General features: G+C 38.7%; 2 pseudogenes; one reads left to right on the top strand and one right to left on the bottom strand.

Annotated features, from left to right (window-relative positions):
- Positions 1-256: 256 nt before the first annotated feature.
- LOC129677756 (proteasome subunit alpha type-5-like) lies at positions 257-931 on the top strand (annotated as a pseudogene).
- Positions 932-8,865: 7,934 nt separating this feature from the next.
- LOC129677769 (olfactory receptor 1165-like) lies at positions 8,866-10,069 on the bottom strand (annotated as a pseudogene).
- Positions 10,070-18,771: the final 8,702 nt, after the last annotated feature.

Below are 18,771 nucleotides of genomic sequence, written 5' to 3'. Positions count from 1 at the left end.
TCTAGGAAATTCTGTTAGTCATCAACCTTGGGAAAGGCCTAGTTCCCGAGATGACCGAGCCTAGTAACTTCCATTATCTTCTGAGCATCCTGCTATTGGCAAGCCTAAGTGTTGTGAGTTGCATTAGCTTCTTGAGTATTAAGAACCAGTCTCCTGAGAGGGGAGCAGAGTCCTTGGTGCTGTGGTGGTGTGGTGGATTAGGGTGCTGCTTGTAGTCATGTGGCCCTTTCTGCTGCCACCTCCTTTTGTCTTCACCATGTTCTTCCCTCAGTCCGAGTATGAAAGGGATGTGAATACTTTTTCTCCCGAAGGAAGTTTTTTTTCAAGTGTAGTATGTCATTGAAGCTACCAAGCTTGGTTCTATGGCCATTGCCGTCCAAATATCAGAGGATTTATTTATCACCACCCCACTAATGGAGCCTAGCAGCATTGAGAACATTTTAGAGACTGATGCTCATATAGATTGTGCCATGAGTGGCCCAATTGCTGCTGCTAAAACTGTAATTGATAAAGCCAGAGTGGAGGCACATAGGTTCACCTATGACAGTGGAGAGTGTGATTCAGGCTGTGTCCAAACTGGCTTTGCAGCTGAGAGAAGAAGATGCAGATCCAAATGTCATGTCGCATCCCTTTGGAGTAGCACTTTTGTTTGGTGGAGTTGATGACTCATCACATAGACTCATCTGGGATTTTTGTCCAGTGTGATGCTAGAGCAATTAGCTTTGCTTCAGAGGGTGCCCAGAGCTCCTTGCAAGTTTACCACAAGTCTATGACACTGAAAGAAGCCAACCAGTCATCAGTCATCATCCTCAATAAAGATATGGAAGAGAAGTTGAATGCAATTAGCATAGAGCTAGCCAAGGTAGAGCCTGGTCAGAATTTCCACATGTTCACAGAGGAGGAACTAAAGGAGGTAATCAAGGACATTTAATGAGGAGGCATCCTCAGACATGTGTGGAACAATTTCAGTTCTCCTAATTGACCTTAGACCTTATTTGCACCTCTTATTTCATGGAAAATATTAAAAAAAAAACAACATGTGTTTTTCTTCATCTTGTCTATACTGAACAAAAATTCTGAAATTAAAAAATTGATAGGTACTGTCTCCTTCATTTGTGAATATTTTTAATATAATTTTTATTTATTACAATTTATTCACTTTATATCCCAGCTGTAGCCCCACCTTCATCCCCTCCCAATTTTGCCCTCTCTCCTTTCCTCCCTTTCCTCTCTCTCTCCTTCATTTCCTACCATGCCCTATCCTCAGTCCACAGATAGTGGAGGATCTACTCCCCTTCCATCTGACCCTGGCCTATCAGGTCTTATTAAGTCTGTCTTTCATAGTCTTCCTCTGTATCCTGGTCAGGCTGCTCCCACCTCAGGGGGAGGTGATCAAAGAGCCAACCACTGAGTTCATGTCAGAGATAGCATCTGCTCCCCTTATTGGGGCCCATTTGGAGACTGAGCTGCCATGGGCTACCTCTGTGCAGGGGGTCCAAGTTATCTCCATGAATGGTCCTTGGTTGGAGTATCAGTCTCAGAAAAAAAAAAAAAAAACCTTTTCCAGATTTTTTTGATTCTGTTGTTCTCCTTGTATAGCTCCAGATACTTCCAAGTCTTTCTAACTTGCTTTCATAAGATTCCCTGCACTCTGCCCAAAGTTTGACTATGAATGTCAGCATCTGCTTTAATACCATGCTAGGTAGAGTCTTTCAGAGGCCCTCTGTGGTAGGATCCTGTCTTGTTCCATATTTTCACTTTCCTCTGATATCTATCCCATTTTCCTTTCTGAATACAGATTGAGCATCTTACCGAGGGTCTTCTCCTTCTCCTTACTTAGTTTCTTTAGGTGTACAGATCTTAGTATGATTATCCTTATTCTAAGGAAAAAGCTGCAGAACAATTGAAAATATAAAATACAAACAAATAGAAACTTTGGACTTCTGTTTTCATGTCTGTGTTTAACATTAAAGTGTTCAACTTGAACAAATGTGCCTTGGCACAATATTAAATAAATAATTTGGTACTGATGTATTTAGCTAAAATTATTCAGATTTTTAATTTAAATTTAGAAGAAAATGTTTTTCTATTATTCCATAAAGAGAACAAACATAAAGATCTCAGTGAAATTAGAATGAAAAAAAAATTGCAATAGAAATGTGTTTTACCGAGGGAAAAGCTATGAGCTCCTGTTCTACCATCTTTCTGCTTCCTCATCAAGATTCTCTTACACACATTGAGATAAAAATCTACCACAGTCATTATTACTAATATGAATAGATAAGTTTCCAAAAATATATAACGAGAAAAGAATGTACGGTGAATACTGAGAAGGAGATCATGCTGTCTTCAAAATGACACTTCAAAGAGTTCTTAAGGGTTGTGGCAGAACATATCCATGGACAGTAACTCAGAATCAGGTTCATAGTGTCACTAACATATGAACCAGAAATGAACAATAGAAACACATAGCAGTATAGATGGACAGACTATGGTATGTTCTTTCTGTAAAACACTTTAAGCAGTGATATAGAGATGAACCAGTGAATTTCAAATGCAGACTAAATTAAACTTAATATTTCCAAATATGTTGTAGTATAATCCAAAAAAATAGAAAGGGGCAGGGAGAAGCTGAGGGAGGGAGGGTGCTTTTGGGAAGGAATAAGGGAGCAGGATACAGCTGGGATACAGAGTTAATAAAATGTAACTAATAATAATAAACAATAAATAATAATAATAAGGCATCATAGTTTTCACCATGTAGTTGTTACGTGCAGACATTTTCACTAGAAAAATGCTGATGTTCTCTGCACAGGTGAGGATTTAGGAGATGTGTTAATATATAATCTTTTCATTGTTGGAGAGAAAAATGGAGAAGGAGAAGGGAAAGAAAGGAGGAAGATCTGAGAGGAGAGCAGAGAGACAAGGGGAAGTACAAAAATCCAGAGAAAAAAGTGTAAAATATGTGAAAGTACTTTTTAAATTGTTAAATGCATTCATTCCTTAGTCAGGTAAATGTAATTTAACACTGTGACTAAGATACTAAGGGTCAGACCTTGGTCATGACAGCTTGAATGAACCAGTTTAAACCATTCTCCTTTATTGTCAATTAAGCTGGTAATAAGTGAAAAAAAGTGATAGTGAGAAGTATTGACATGTAATTCATTCAATAAGGTTGCACGGGAAGAGTGAGAAGAGATCCAGTGACTCACACGCAAGTGCGTCTTCAGGGTTCCAGCATGAGGTGTAGATGGCATGCCAAATTAAGGTACTGTACTCACCATGAATGACTCATCATTCTCTTGCCTACATCTCCTGGGAACCATTCTGACAAATGCTAAATCCCTTTTTAGAAGAGTATACTTTCCCCAACCCCTGCTGGCCAAAGTGTCAGCTTTTTGCTCTTGTCTGCCTGAGCAACCTGCATGAGATTCTAATTTCTTGAGGGTGTTTTCATTGAGTAGTTGGAGCGATGAAAGAGCATGAGTGTCTCTATAGAGTATCTCTGTGCTTGTAAGGACCATTAAAACACCACTAAAGAGCAATTGATTCACTTGTTGTACCCACTTTCTATTTGTATGAAGCCTTTCTCTTTTGAACAAAGGTAATTTAAATAAATTATAATTTGTATAGCTAATATTAAATATGTTCTCTTCCTCAAACTCTGTTCAGTAAAGTAGAAAACACACTTAATACTTTCTATGCCGTAAATACAGCATGCCATAATTAAAGGCAAATTCAAACATGAATAACACTAATTAAAATCCAAGAGAGAAAAGGGCAAATTTGTTAAAGCAATGCTAATCAAAATAAAATAACCAAATGTTAAATAATTTATGAACAGTTTCTCAATGCTTTAGCTTTAAAAAGGACAAATTCAGCCAGGCACAGTGGCACATGCCTGTAATACCATCAGTTGGGGAGGCAGAGGCAGGCAGATCTCTTTGAGTTCTAGGCCAGCCTGTTCAACAAAGCAAGTCCAGCCTTGTTCCTTTTCTTCAGCCCCAACCTCTGTCTAGTATATCTACCCTTCTGAGTGAGATTGTTGCATCCTCCCTTGGAACCTGTATGTTCTTTATCTTCTTTGGGACTGTGCCTCATAGTATGCTTAACGTGTCCTGTAGAGCTAAAATCCACTTTAAAAATTATTTATTTTTTAATAAATTACAGTTTATTAATTTTGTATCCCAACTGTAGTCCCCTCACTCATCCCTTTCCTCATCTCCTACCATACCCCCCAAGTCCACTCAAAAGGGAGGTCCTCCTCCACTTCCATCTGACTCTAGCCTATCAGGTCTCATTAGGGTTGTCTGCGCTGTCTTCTTGTGTGGCCTGGTAAAGCTGCTCCTCCTTCAGGGGGATGTGATCACAAAGCTAGCCACTGAGTTCATGTCAGAGATAGTCCCTGTTTCCATTACTAGGAAACCCATTTGAAGACTGAGCTGACAAGGGCTACATCTGTGCAGGAGTTCTAGGTTATCTCCATGCATGGTCCTTGGTTAGAGTATCAGTCTCAGAAAAAACACCCGTGCCCATATTTTTTGGATCTATTGTTCTCCTTGTTGAGGTCCTGTCCTCTCCAGGTCATCCTATCTTTCTCTTCTTTCATAAAATTCTCTGCACTCTGCCCAAAGATTGGTTATGTGTCTCAGCATCTAATTTGATATTTTGCTGGGTAGAGTCTTTCAATGGCCCTCTGTGGCAGGCTCCTGTCCTGTTGCCTTTTTTCTCTCACTTCTGATGTCCCTCCCTTTTGCCTTTCTGAGTGAGGGTTGATCATTTTACCCAGGGTCCTTCTACTTGTTTAGCTTATTTGGTGTACAAATTTTAGTAGGTTTATCCTATATTATATATCTAATATCCACTTATAAGTGAATATATATCATGTGTGTGTTTCTGCTTCTGGGATACCTCACTCAGGATGATCTTTTCTAGTTCCCACCATTTGCTTGCAAATTTCATGATTTCAATGTTTTAATTGCTAAGTATTGTTACACTGTGAAAATGTACCACAATATTCCTCCATTGAGGGGCATATGGATAGTTTCCAGATTCTGGCTATTACAAATAAAGATGTTCTCTCCAGATCTTACTGTTTCCCACTTCTTCCATAAGATTCTCAGCACTCTGCCTAAAGGTTGGCCATAAGTCTCAGCATCTGCATTGATAGTCTGCAAGTCAAAGCCTTTCAGAGGTCCTCTGTATCAGGCTCCCGACTTGTTCCCTCTTTTCTCCTTCTTCTGATGTCCATACTCTTTGCCTTTCTGGATAGGAATTGAACATTTTAGCAAGAGTCCTTCCTCTTGATTAGTTTCTTTAGGTGTACAGATTTTAGTAGGTTTATCCTATATTATATGTCTATATGAGTGAGTATATACTGTGTGCATCTTTCTGCTTCTGGGATAGCTCCCTAAATTTGAGCACAGGGGTCTTTCCTTAGACTCATACTCTAAGGACTATGCATGGAGATAACCTAAGACCCCTGCACAGATGTAGCCCATGGCAGTTCAGTATCCAAGTGGGTTCCATTGTGATAGGAACAGGGACTGTCTCTGACATGAACTGATTGGCCTGCTCTTTAATTACCTCCCCCTGAGGGGGAAGCAGCATTACCAGGCCACAGAAGAAGACAAGGCAGCCACTCCTGATGAGACCTAATTGACTAGGATCAGAAGGGAGGAAAAGAACACTTCTATCAGTGGACTTGGGGAGGGGTATGCATGCAGAGGGTAGAGGAAGGGAGTGATTGGGATGGGGGAGGGAGGGCACCCCATGGGGGATACAAAGTGAATAAAGTGTAATTAATAAAAAATTAAAAAATAAAAAATAAAGATGTTATGAACATGGTTGAGCAAATGTCCTTGTTGTATACTTGAGCATATGCCTAGGAGTGCTATTGCTGGATCTTGAGGAAGCACTATTCCTAATTTTCTGAGAAATCACTAGATTGATTTCCAAAGTGGTTATGCAAGTTTACCTTCTCGGTTCTCCCTTCTCCACATCCTCAAGACCTCAACATAAAAGCAGACACACTAAACCTGTTAGAAGAAAAAGTGGAGAAAAGCCTTGAACTCATAGGCATGGGAGACAACTTCCTGAATAGAATGCCAATAGCACAGGCTCTAAGATCGTCAATCTATAAATGGGACCTCATGAAACACAAAAGCTGCTGTAAAGAAAAGGGCACCATCATCAGACAATCTACAATCTACAGATTGGGAAATGACAATCTACAGATTGGGAAAGGATCTTCACCAACCCTATATCTGACAGGGGGCTAATATACAGAATTGTGGAGAGCCGCTTGGGCATGCCCGGGCAAAACGCCAGATGTGGAGAGCCACTTGGGCATGCCCGGGCAGAACGCCATTACAAGATGGCGCCGACATCCGGCTCTGACCCTGGAAGACAAGTAATATTACGCATGCACAAGGGCAAAAGCGTGCCAAGTCTTGGCCCAGCCCAGGGCGTCTTGTGAGGTAATGAGTAAGCAGCCAATCATAGACCACATGCTGCCTTAGGGTGTATATAAGCAGTGCCATTCCTGGGCTCGGGGTCTTCCTCTCATTACTGCTGAATAAACGCTTGCTGCAGAAGAATCCTGGTGTCCGTGTGTGTTCTTGCTGGCGAGACGACCACGCGGGCTACACAGAATATATAAAAAACTCAAGAAGTTAAACAGCAAAATATCAAGGACTGCATTTTTTTTAAAATGGAGTACAGAGCTAAACAGAGAATACTCAATAGAGGAATAACAAATGGCAGGGAAATACTTAAAGAAAAGCTCAACATCTTTAACCTCAGAAAAATGCAAATCAAAACGACCTTAAGATTGCAACTTATACCCATTGAATGGCTAGGATCAAACACTCAAGTGAGAATACATGCTATAACCCACTTTCTATTGAGTACATACCATGTGTGTCTTTCTGGGTCTGGGTTACCTCATTCATGATGATCTTTTCTAGTTCTACGCATTTGCCTGCAAATTTCATGATTTCTTTGTTTTTAGTAGCTGAGTAAAATTCCCTTGTGTGAATGTGCCTCAGTTTCTTTTTCAACCCATTGGTTGATGGATATTTAGGTTGTTTCCTGATTCTGGCTATTGTGAATAAAGCTCTTATGAACATAGTTGAGCAAGTATCCTTGTTCTATAGTGGAGATTGTTTTGAGTATATACCCAGGACAGGTATAGCTGGATCTTGAGGTAAAGCTATTCCCAATTCCCTGAGAAAGCATCAGATTGATTTTCAGAGGTTGTACAAGTTTATACTCCATCATCAATGAAGGAGTATTCCCATTTTTCTACACCCTTGCCAGCATGTGCTGTTACTTGATATTTTGCTCTTAGGCATTCTGACTTATGTGAGACAGAATCTCAGGGTTGTTTGATTTGCATTTACCTGATAACTAAGGAAGCTGAGCATTTTTTAAGTGCTCTCACTTAAGAGGTTAGAGATCAGACATGGGGAGAATGAGGGCAAGAGGACAGAAATCCTGTAGAGAAAACAAGACAAAACAAAACTGAGTGTGGTGGTACCTCTGTGACAAGCTGGAGACCTAAGTCAGCATAGGCTCCTGGGAGGATAAGACAAGGGCTCAGGCAGGGCATCCTAGTAAAAGAGGCCACAGAGATGAAAGAAGACACCTTCTACCCTAGCAGAGGCAGGGGAACAACAACCCACAAAGCAAAACTCTCTCCCAAAATTGACCGGGACTACAAGATGTGCAGGGATAAAGATAGAGCGGAGATTGAGGGAATGCCTAGCCAACGCCTGGACCAACCAAGGACTTACCCTATCGGTGAGTGCTAGTCCCTGACACTATGAAGTATACTCTGCTAAGCTTGCAGACAGGAACCTGACAGAGTTGTCTTCTGAGAGTCTCTACCCAACATCACCTCAAAACAGATGCCCAAACTCATAGCCAAACACTGAGTAATCTGTAGCGAGTCTTATGGAAATGGGGGAAGAAAGATTAAAGAACATGGAGGTGACAGGAACTCTACAAGAAGACCAACAGTACCAAAGAATCAGGGCCCAGAGGGGCTTGCTTAGGCTGAAGCACCAACCAAGGGCCATGCAGGAACTGGACCTAAGCCTCCTACAAAGATGTAGCAGATGGGACAATTAGGATTCATGTGGGTCCTTGTTAAGGGAAGTGGGGACTGCACTGGACATGGACTCACTTGCTAACTTTTTTAAAAATGGCTTTGCCCTGGCAGGACTGCCTTGTCAGGCCACAAGGGAAAAATGCAATCTCAGTCCTGATGCAATTTGATGAGCTGAGGGGAATGGAAAAGGGAGCTTTCTTTTCTTAGGAAAAGGGGAGAAGGTGGAGAGAGGAAGGGTGAGACTGGGAGGGGAGGAAGGAGGGAGTGTGGTTCTGTAAGGTGAAGAGGGATGGGGCTACAAGGAGGATATAAAGGGTTCTCCATATATCTTAAATCCATCATGGCATTGAATGACACTGCTAGAGAAAACTGATGAAATATTTCAAAATGAGCATAAATGGACAATATGCATGATATTTTATTCAATCTACAGTGAGAGTAAAAGTGAATGCATTGAAGTTGGTTTAGTTCATAGAGTTTGGGAGTATCCAGAAGGAACTGGTGAAAGAAAAAATGATTAAAATATGTGAGAAAGAGATTAAAAATGAATACATTAATTTAACATAATTTAAACTTACAGTAGAAAATAACACTTCTAAATATTCTGACACACTGAAACATTAATATTACTCCTTTAATGGGCATCAAAAATGTCTCAACTATGTATGCATCAACAAATAATGTTAAGGTAAATTGCAGTTTAATAAATATGAATGTATAGGCATCAAAATAGTTCTAATTCTCCAAATATTTCATAAGATACTGAGAATGAAAATTAAAACTGAGGGCTGCCACTTCAAAGCAATAAACATGTTTGAGTCCATGCTCAAATGCTCATGTACATGTAGTGAATGAGATAGCAGTTTCATGTGAATCAATTTCTTGACTATGTCCTTCACATCCTTATTTCTTAGGCTGTAAATAAGAGGATTAAGCATAGGGATGACCATGCCGTAAAACACAGTGATTATCTTAACCATGAGCAGTGAGCTCCTGGACTTGAATACATGGTACAGAAGAAGAATGACCCCATGGCAGAAGCAGATGGCAGTCAGGTGGGGGGCACAGGTGGAAAAGGCTTTTTGCAGTGCTCCTTTAGTAAGAATCTTGATAACAATGACGAAGATGACCACATGATCAATGATGACCAATGATAATTCAGAGGCTCATTGAATGTGCATATGATTAAGCATGCCAACTGGCTAATTGTAGTATCAGAACAAGATATAGAGAGAATGGCAGAGTGCTCACAACAGTAGTGATTTATAATGTTAGACCCACAGTAAGAATCTTGTAAAAGAAAATGTTTGAGAGTAGAGGAACAGAGTCCACCCCAGAGGTAACTTCCACCTACCAGGAGAGCACAGAGTTTTGGAGACATGGAAGTTGTATAGAGCAGAGGGTTACAGTTAGCCACAAACCTGTCATATGCCATCACTGACAGGGTAAGTTTTGTGCTACTATGAAGGTACATCCAAAGAAAAACTGTGTTAGGCCTCCTTTCTTGGAGATTGTCTTGTCTTCAGTAATCATGATTTCTAGGAGCTTAGGGGTATTAACAGAAGTATAACAAAAGTCAATAAATGATAGGTGGCTGACAAAAAAAGTATGGATTATGGAATTTGGGACTGATCCTGATAATTAAAATCAGACCCATGTTTTCTAACATGGAAACAGAAACAGAAACAGAAACACTTGAAACAGAGGCACTTGAAGGCTCGGATATTCTGGAAATCCCAACAAGACAGAAATCACTCGGGCACTATTGTTCCTCTCATCTTGAATCTGGCTCCTGTTTAAGGAAATCAGAGAGTTCACTCTGAGCAGCTGTTGAGAACCCAGAGAGTAGGGGTGAGTGGATGCAGACAGGCTTCCAAGATTGCTCTGTCCAAGGCGCAGTAGCAAGTGAATATTCTTTTTCTCAGGTTTGATGTTCTTTTCTGTGATTTGAATCATTTGCTGTTTGATCCTGTAATGCTCCTATATGTCTTAGGCATTCATTTCTTTAGCTATAGAAGAGGAAATGCAATTATTTCATAATTGATTTTGTAAGTTATAAACTTGCATTATTTATATATGTAAAAGCTGTTAAATTGATTTGAATGTTACTAAATCTCTCTCAAGTAAATATAGCACAGCATTTAAATAAGGTCAAAGAACAGTAGAAAAATAAAATAAAAATACTGTGAATAATGAACTTCACAGTAATAAGATATACTATGCCATTGAGCCTGAAATTAGGAATATTGAGAGTGTTTCACCAGGAAATTCCTATATTTTAAACTGTCAGAAGACAATTGCATCACACTTCTGTTAGATGTTTACTGAAAAGTCATTCCACAGTCTCATAATTGTTGTAATTATCATTTTCCTAATATCCTATACTCAATACTACATAAAATTCTCCATAATGACAACCCATGCATCAGCTCACATTTCTCTAAAAAAAAAATTGATCTTGAGTTTTTCAATAATTTCATTACCATTATGTCATCTGCAAAGATCCAGAAGTCTCCACAGCTTAGCTCCTAACAAAGAGTATCTCATATTTTGTTGAATTTGTAAAGTTTTTTTTTATCTTGATTGTTGGTAAAGTAGTTAGATTTAAGTCTTTCATCTGTCTGTCTGTGTGTCTAACTGCTTTCCTTCCTATCCATAAATGTATCTCATAAAGGAAAATAAACTTATAACATTGAGTAATTATGAACTATAAAATATACAAATATTAAGAAAAAAGTTTTGTAGTGACAGAGACTACCATTTATCATAGTATTGGCATAGTGCTGAAGGATATTACATTAATATATGAAAAAACATAAGACATGCTGAGCCTCAGAAATTAATGTAGACTCACAAAAAGTAATAATTCTACCAGATTTGATTTTAACTTTCAGGCTTCATTGAAATCCAAGACAATATTGAATATCACTGAATACTTAACTCTGTAATTCTTTATAGCTAAAGCAATTGTGTAAGAGGGGATATTCCCAAGAACCTTCCTAGACCAGGGCTCTAAGCCCGTAGCAAGGCTGGGCCTCATGTGCTAACACCCGCTGCTGTACACCAGAGATGAACAGTTCTCTGTAAATGGCAGAATTTAAATGATTTCACCTGGGAAATGTTACAGATTATGATATATAAAACATAGTTACTACACAGTCTGTAAAAGAGCAGTTGAGGTTCATCTTGGGTTTCATTAAAACAGAGGACACAGTAGAACTTAGCATACCTTTAGCAGGTAACCAGAAGAGAACAGGTGCACCCCAATCTTGATTTTATTTTTATTTTGTTTTGCTTTTTTATGTGCCTTATTTGTTGTTGTTCATGTTGACATTATGGCTATTTTTTCATTACTGGTTGTCCAATTCTGGCTTCAAAATACATAGTTTAGGGTCAAATAATAGATTTGCAAAATACACCCCTTCCTGTTTTTGTACTTTACAACAATTCTCTGCTACGTTCCAATTCATACCAACATGTGGTTGGCCTGCATATTCCCATAAGATACATTGAATGCCTTTGAAGTTATCTTTTACAGTATCAACGTGCACAAATCTGTAGCATGACTTAACTGAAGAATGGATGCAGAAATTGTGGTACATCTACACAATGGAGTATTACTCTACAATGAAAAATAAGGAAATCATGAAATTTCCAAATAAATGGTGGGACCTGGAAAGGATCATCCTGAGTGAGCTGTTCCAGAAGCAGAAAGACACACACGGTATATACTCACTCATATAGACATATAACATAGGATAAACCTACTAAAATCTGTAATCTAAAGAAACTAATCAAGAGAAAGGACCCTGACTGAAATGCTCATTCCCCATCACAAAAGGCAAAGAGGATGGACATCAGAAGAAGAAGAAAACAGGAAACAACCTAGGAACTTGTTACAGAGGGCCTCTTAAAGGCTCTGCCCTGCAGACTATCAAAGCAGATGCTGAGTCTTTTGGCCAACTGTTGGGCAGAGTGCATGGAATCTTATGTAAGAAGTGGGAAATAGTAAGATCTGGAGAGGACAGGAACCCCACAAGGAGAGCAACAGAACCAGAAAATTTGAACACAGGGGTCTTCCCAGAGACTCATACTCCAACCAAGTACCAGTCATGGAGATAACCTAGAACCTCTGCACAGATGTAGCCCATGGCAGTTTAGTGTCCAAGTGGGTTCCACAGTAATGGGAAGAGAGACTGCCTCTGACATGAACTGATTGGCCTGCTGTTTGATCACCTCCCCCTGAGGGGAGAGCAGACTTACCAGGCCACAAAAGATGACAATGCAGCCACTCCTGATGTGATCTGATAGACTAAGATCAAAAGGAAGGAGAAGAGGACCTCCCCTATCAGTGGACATGGGGAGGGGCATGCGTGAAGAAAGGGGAGGGAAGGAGGGACAGGGAGGGAAGAGGGTGGGGCTTATGGGGAGATACGAAGTGAAAAAAGTGTAATTAATTAAAAAAAACTAAGAGTATATTATAATGACAAAATTTATTCCTTTCTTCTTCCAAATCCTCCCATGACTTTTAAAACAAAACTCTTATAATTTAAGGTTTTGTGCCTGCTGACTTCAGTTACTGTGTCTGCACATACACACTCTCCTGTTTGTCTTCACAGTGACACAGAATATCAGTCTCCCAGGCAAAACGTATTCCCTGCCTTGTGTCTTTCTCACACCTATGTTTATATGTTAGTTTTTTTATCAGATCTCAATACAGTAACTTTTCTGTCCAATCCCAGACCAACCATACAGGAAACATCATGGACTAATGCAGATGTCAATAGTAAACTGCAATTGGTTGCTTCTAACATATGTCAGACAAAACCAGTTACGTAAAGTGAATTAAATTTCCTTATTGTTGTAGACATTAACAAAATATTTTCCAAACATATTTAAAAATTCAGAATTGAAAAAATATATTCCTAATGTAACATAAAATTTTTAACTAATAATTCACCAGAAACCAGGCAAACTTACCTTACAGGTATACTTATTGATGGCTGTTTATTCAATTCAATAAATAAATTATTCCTGATATATGACTTTTTCAGTTTGATCCTTTTTTAATTTGTCAAAGAAAGTTTCTTGTAAACTTCTGGCCTCTAGGAAGCTAAGAAACATGATTTCTTCTCATTATAAAAGCTTTGGGCTGCACAGAGTGTCTCTCAAGGGGAGACAGACTCAGAAGACAAATTTAACTGCCATGTTCTATATTTTACAATAACTGTAAATGGTCAGGAGTGAATGAAATCGTTGTGTTTGAGGGTTACATGTGAGCTGAAAACAAGAAAATTAAAGAAAGCCTCATTATCTTAATTTAATCACTAATTACTTTTAACACATTAAGTCATATGGGGGAATTGAAACCACAGATAATCTGGCCTTATGGAAATAAAAATTGTCTACAAAAGGCCATCCAGGCACAATTAGCATCTTGTTTTCATTAGCAGGAACATAAAACTTTTTAAAAATAAATTTAAGCAGATGAGGGAGAGAGGGTGGACTTGGGATGGAATGAGGGAGAGGGATAGAGCTGGGATACAGAGTTAATAAAATGTAACTAATAATAAAAATTTAAAAATAAAAAACCAAAAAATCAATAAATCATGAACTGTTTTGTACATAGGATTTGGGGTTTATCTTTGTTTTATAAATAACATTCTCTTCCTTGTCTTGAATTTGTGTAGTGATTTGATTCTTTAATTATTTTTATTAATTACAGTTTATTCACATTGATTTTCTCTTAAAATATCCTCTTGGAGGGCCCCTGTCTTGGATGGCCACTGCTATTTCTCATGAGCTACAAACTGACTCAGGTGCATGAAGGGAGGGGGAGATGCCGCTGCTGTGAGGAGAGGCCACTGTTGTATCTCTTCAATGAGCTTGTTTGTAAAGCTCAGGTTTCTCACTTGAATGCTTTTGAAGCAAATGAGATATATTCAAAACCTTTATATTTTACTAGGTTTTAGAAAACTGGCTTGAAAGTTACAGTTTGTGTTTTTATAGTCTAATGGGCTTTCTTTCACTCAATGAGATGAGAATTATATGGATTCTTGCAATCTCTTTATACATAGCCTTGTTTGATTTCAGTAAATGTTCACATACAAGTGGTTAATCTCACAATTGAGTGCACAGTTCCAGATAAATATTTTATATTTATTATTTTATATTTTACTTTTATTTTAAAATGGGAGTGAGGCTTGGGAGATGCTTCAAAGGTTAAGATCACGCACTGCTCCTGCAGAGGATTCACGTTCAGCTTGTAACCCACCCTGGCAGGCACACAGCCTCCTGCAGCAGAAGCCTCAGGGGCTAAGGCCTGTGCTTACTTATGCGACAAGGTCACCTGATACTGCTTTGACACACTAAATCAGGTGGTGCTGGAGGGCCCACAGCAAGGCTGAAGCTGTGACCATTTTACAGAGCAGGCAGAATGTTTTAGGCCTTTATTAGAAACATAATATGATGACAATTGTTAGGATCAACACAGCTTTCGGTGTCAGGATAAATGACAGTTGCAAGTTAGCAGTATCATGAGGCTGAAGCTAGAGATGGAATCAAAACCTTCATGTAAAAGCAGATACATGAGGAGGAAATCTGAAGAATGAAACACAGATTATATCTGGGTTGACCATGTGTTAGACACCACCAAATCTCAGAACCTCATCATGGTAAAACATCCAGGCCTAGTATGAGGAGCTGGTCCCAGCTAACTGAGTCAGCCAAGGTCAGAGAATCTGAGACTACACTCTCAAAGTAGAAATGCACCTTCTGGGTCATGGAGAGTGATCTGGACTGCCTAAGAAAGTCAAGCTTTCAGAACAGCTTAGAGAACAGCCTTAGGGATGTGCTCACTAGAACCCAGCTTTTTGGAAAAATTGACCTGCACTTTGCGTTAAGTTTCAACATAATTTTACATCTTGCAAATGAGGGTTTGCAAAACAGCAGGAAACTTTTTTCCAAGTTGTACTGTGTTTACATATTCTTACAATAAACAGCTCAGGGTTAGACTTTAGAAGTTACAGCAACACAGGCTAAGTCATGTTGAAATAGGTTTCCTTCAGCCTATGGGTCTTAACACTCTTGACCATGAAAGTCAAGCTTTAGTTCTGAGGCACTGAGACTGAAAATCAGAGGGCTTTTAGGAATAAAAAGGCCTGTAAATGTTGAGAGGTCAAAAAAGAAAAGTGGAAATGTTAACTGTATAGCTAAATTGATATTTGGTGATAGTAGTTATGACATTAATTAAGGTATCAAGTGATTGTATGGGCTATTTATTTTAACATGCAATGTAGATCCCGCTCCTCTTTAGAAGTTGAGGAATCCTTACCTTACATATGAATTTATGGTTTCTCAGCTGTGAAAGAAAACATTTAATGATTCATTACAATCAACAGAGTTACAACCTTAATGTAATTGAATGTGTTATTGATTTTTTGGAAAAAAGAAAAACAAACATTCCTCATGTCAGGATAAAGAAAGTTTCTTGAAAAATCCAATTATGCATATACAGAAACCAATAAAGAGATACAATATTACAGATATGATAGACATACAGTATGCTATTAGTGACTTTTTTGAGTCTATTGTGTTAAATAAATCTCTAAACCTAGAAGAATTGTATACATGCCTTTACACTTACAATTTACTCTCACTGAATCATAAACATAAATCTTCATTTAACTTATGATAAGCAACAAAATTAAAGCAGTAATGGAGAGGTTACTATAAAGAAAATCACAAGATCAAATGTTTTCAGTGTTAATTTTATCAAATTTGCACAAATTTAGGAAAAGCCCTGTGGTAATAATTAAAATTCATATGTTTGATATCTATTCCTCCTAACCAATTTTGTGAAAGGGAAAGTGCTTGATATTAAACTCAGAAAGTAGATTAGCAACTACAATAGCCACAGAGAAGCTAATTATAAATGGTGCAAATTAATGAAGTACCTGCTAATCAAATTATCATAGGGGGCAAATGACATTATAATGACAGTTATTGAATACTTATGGAAACATCAGAGAGAAGGTCATGGCACAACCATTGCCTTCTGGAATAAGCCACTGTGATTGCCTAATGGAGACTTGTACTTAATTGAACTTACTAACGTTTAGAGATGCATTATGGGGCTCATGAAGCTAAGCACCTCTCTGTTGTGAGTTAGGCCTATTCAAGACTTTCTAAGAGTATGTGATGTATGGAAGATCTTAATTCCTCATCTAAAACCAGGAGCATGCTTGGCAAAAGCCAGTAATGGCCAGAGACAAGAACATGAGGCCTGAAGGATATATCACCATTCCTGATTTCAAGTTGTTTTATTACTACAAATCTGTAGTAATAAAATCTGCACTCTATTGGCATAAAAACAGATACTTTGATCACTGGAATAAAGTGGAAGTCCCAAACACAAATCCAAACACATATGGACACCTGATTATTGATAAAAATAGAAGCCAGAAATACAAAGCAGATAAAGAGGCAGCATCTTCAACTATTGGTGCTGGTAAAACTGGATATCTGCCTGTAGAGGAATGCAAATAGATCCATATTTATTACCCTCCACAAAAATCTTGTCCATATGAATCACAGTTCTCAACATTAAACCTGATACACTAAACCTGATAGAAAAAAAATTATGAAATAGTCTGAAATATAATGGCACAGGAGCCCACTTTTTGAACAGAAAAGTAATAGTGCAGCCACTAAGATCAAAAACAAATGTGACCTAAAGAAACTAAAAAGCTTCGGTAAAGCAGATAAAAATCCACCTTGATTTGAAAAGAAGCCTTAGAATGGAAAAAATGTTTTACCAACACAACATCTATTACAGGACTAATATCAAGAATATACAAAGAACTCTAAAAAGTAAATAACAAAGAAATAAAATTAAAAAATAAAAACGTAAAAAACAAAATATTAGAATTAAAATATGAAGTCCATATCAAAATGGTAAATTCTCTTTTGGTAAGATGGCCATTTTTACTATGTTAATCCTGCCAAGCCATGAGCATGGGAGATCTTTCCATCTTCTGATATCTCCTTCTAATTCTTTCTTCAGAGACTGGAAGTTATTTTCATACAAGTCTTTGACTTGCTTAGGTTCACACCAAGGTACTTTATGTCCTTTGTGGCTATTGTGAAGGGTGTTGTTTCCCTAATTTCTTTCTCGGCCTTTTTGTCCTTTGTATACAGGAAGGCTACTGATTTTTTTGAGTTAATTTTGTATCCAGCCACTTTGCTGAAGGTGTTAATCAGCTGTAGGAGTTCCCTGGTAGAGTTTTTAGGGTCACTCAGGTATACTATCATATCATCTACAAATAGTGATACTTTGACTTCTTCCTTTCCAATTTGTATCCCCTTGATCTCCTTCAATTGCCTTATTGCTCTAGCTAGGACTTCAAGAACAATGTTGAAAAGATATGGAGAGAGTATACAACCTTGCCTTGTCCCTGATTTCAGTGGGAATGATTTAAGTTTCCCTCCTCCACTGCTGGTGGGAGTGTAAACTTGTACAACCACTCTGGAAAGCAATCTGGCGCTTTCTCAGACAACTAGGAATAGCACTTCCTCAGGATCCAGCTATACCACTCCTAGGCATATATACAAAGGATTCTCAAGTACACAATAAGGATATTTGCTCAACCATGTTTGTAGCAGCCTTATTTGTAATAGCCAGAAGCTGGAAATGGCCCAGATGCCCCTCAGTGGAGGAATGGATGCACAAATTGTGGTATATCTACACAATGGAATATTACTCAGCAATAAAAAACAAGGAAATCATGAAATTTACAGGTAAATGGTGGATCTGGAAAAGATCATCCTGAGTGAGCTATCCCAGCAGCAGAGGGATGCACACAGTATATACTCACTCATATAGACATATAATATAGGATAAACCTACTAAAATCTGTACACCTAAAGAAACTAATCAAGAGGTAGGACTCTTGCTAAAATGCTCAATTCCTACCCAGAAAGGCAAAGAGGCTGGACATCAAAAGGAGAAAAGAGGGAACAAGTCAGGAGCCTGACACAGAGGACCTCTGAAAATCTCTGCCCTGCAGACTATCAATGTAGATACTGAGACTTATGGGTAACCTTTGGGCAGAGTGCAGGGAATCTTAGGAAAGAAGTGGGAGACAGTAAGATCTGGAAAGGACAGGAACTCCATAAGGAGAGCAACAGAACCAAAAAATCTGAGCACAGGGGTCTTTCCTGAGACTGCTATTCCAATCAAGGACTATGCATGGAGATAACCTAAGACCCCTGCACAGATGTAGCCCATGGCAGTTCAGTATCCAAGTGGGTTCCATTGTGATAGGAACAGGGACTGTCTCTGACATGAACTGATTGGCCTGCTCTTTAATTACCTCCCCCTGAGGGGGAAGCAGCATTACCAAGCCACAGAAGAGGACAAGGCAGCCACTCCTGATGAGACCTAACTGACTAGGATCAAAGGACGGAAAAGTTCTCCCCCATCAGTGGACTTGGGGAGGGGCATGCATGCAGAGGGTGGAGGAAGAGAGGGATTGGGACAGAAGGAGGGAGGGAACCACGGGGGGGGTACAAAATGAGTAAAGTGTAATTAGTAAAGAAAAATTAAAAAAAAGAAATATGAATCATTTACTAAGTATTGGCTTTTGTCAAGAAAGAAA

The sequence above is a fragment of the Psammomys obesus genome, unplaced genomic scaffold, assembly GCF_907164565.1.
Source record: "Psammomys obesus unplaced genomic scaffold, mPsaObe1.curated_primary_1811, whole genome shotgun sequence".
NCBI lineage: Eukaryota > Metazoa > Chordata > Mammalia > Rodentia > Muridae > Psammomys > Psammomys obesus.
The sequence above is the reverse complement of the archived record's forward strand: the minus strand, read 5'-3'. Positions and strand labels throughout refer to the sequence as shown.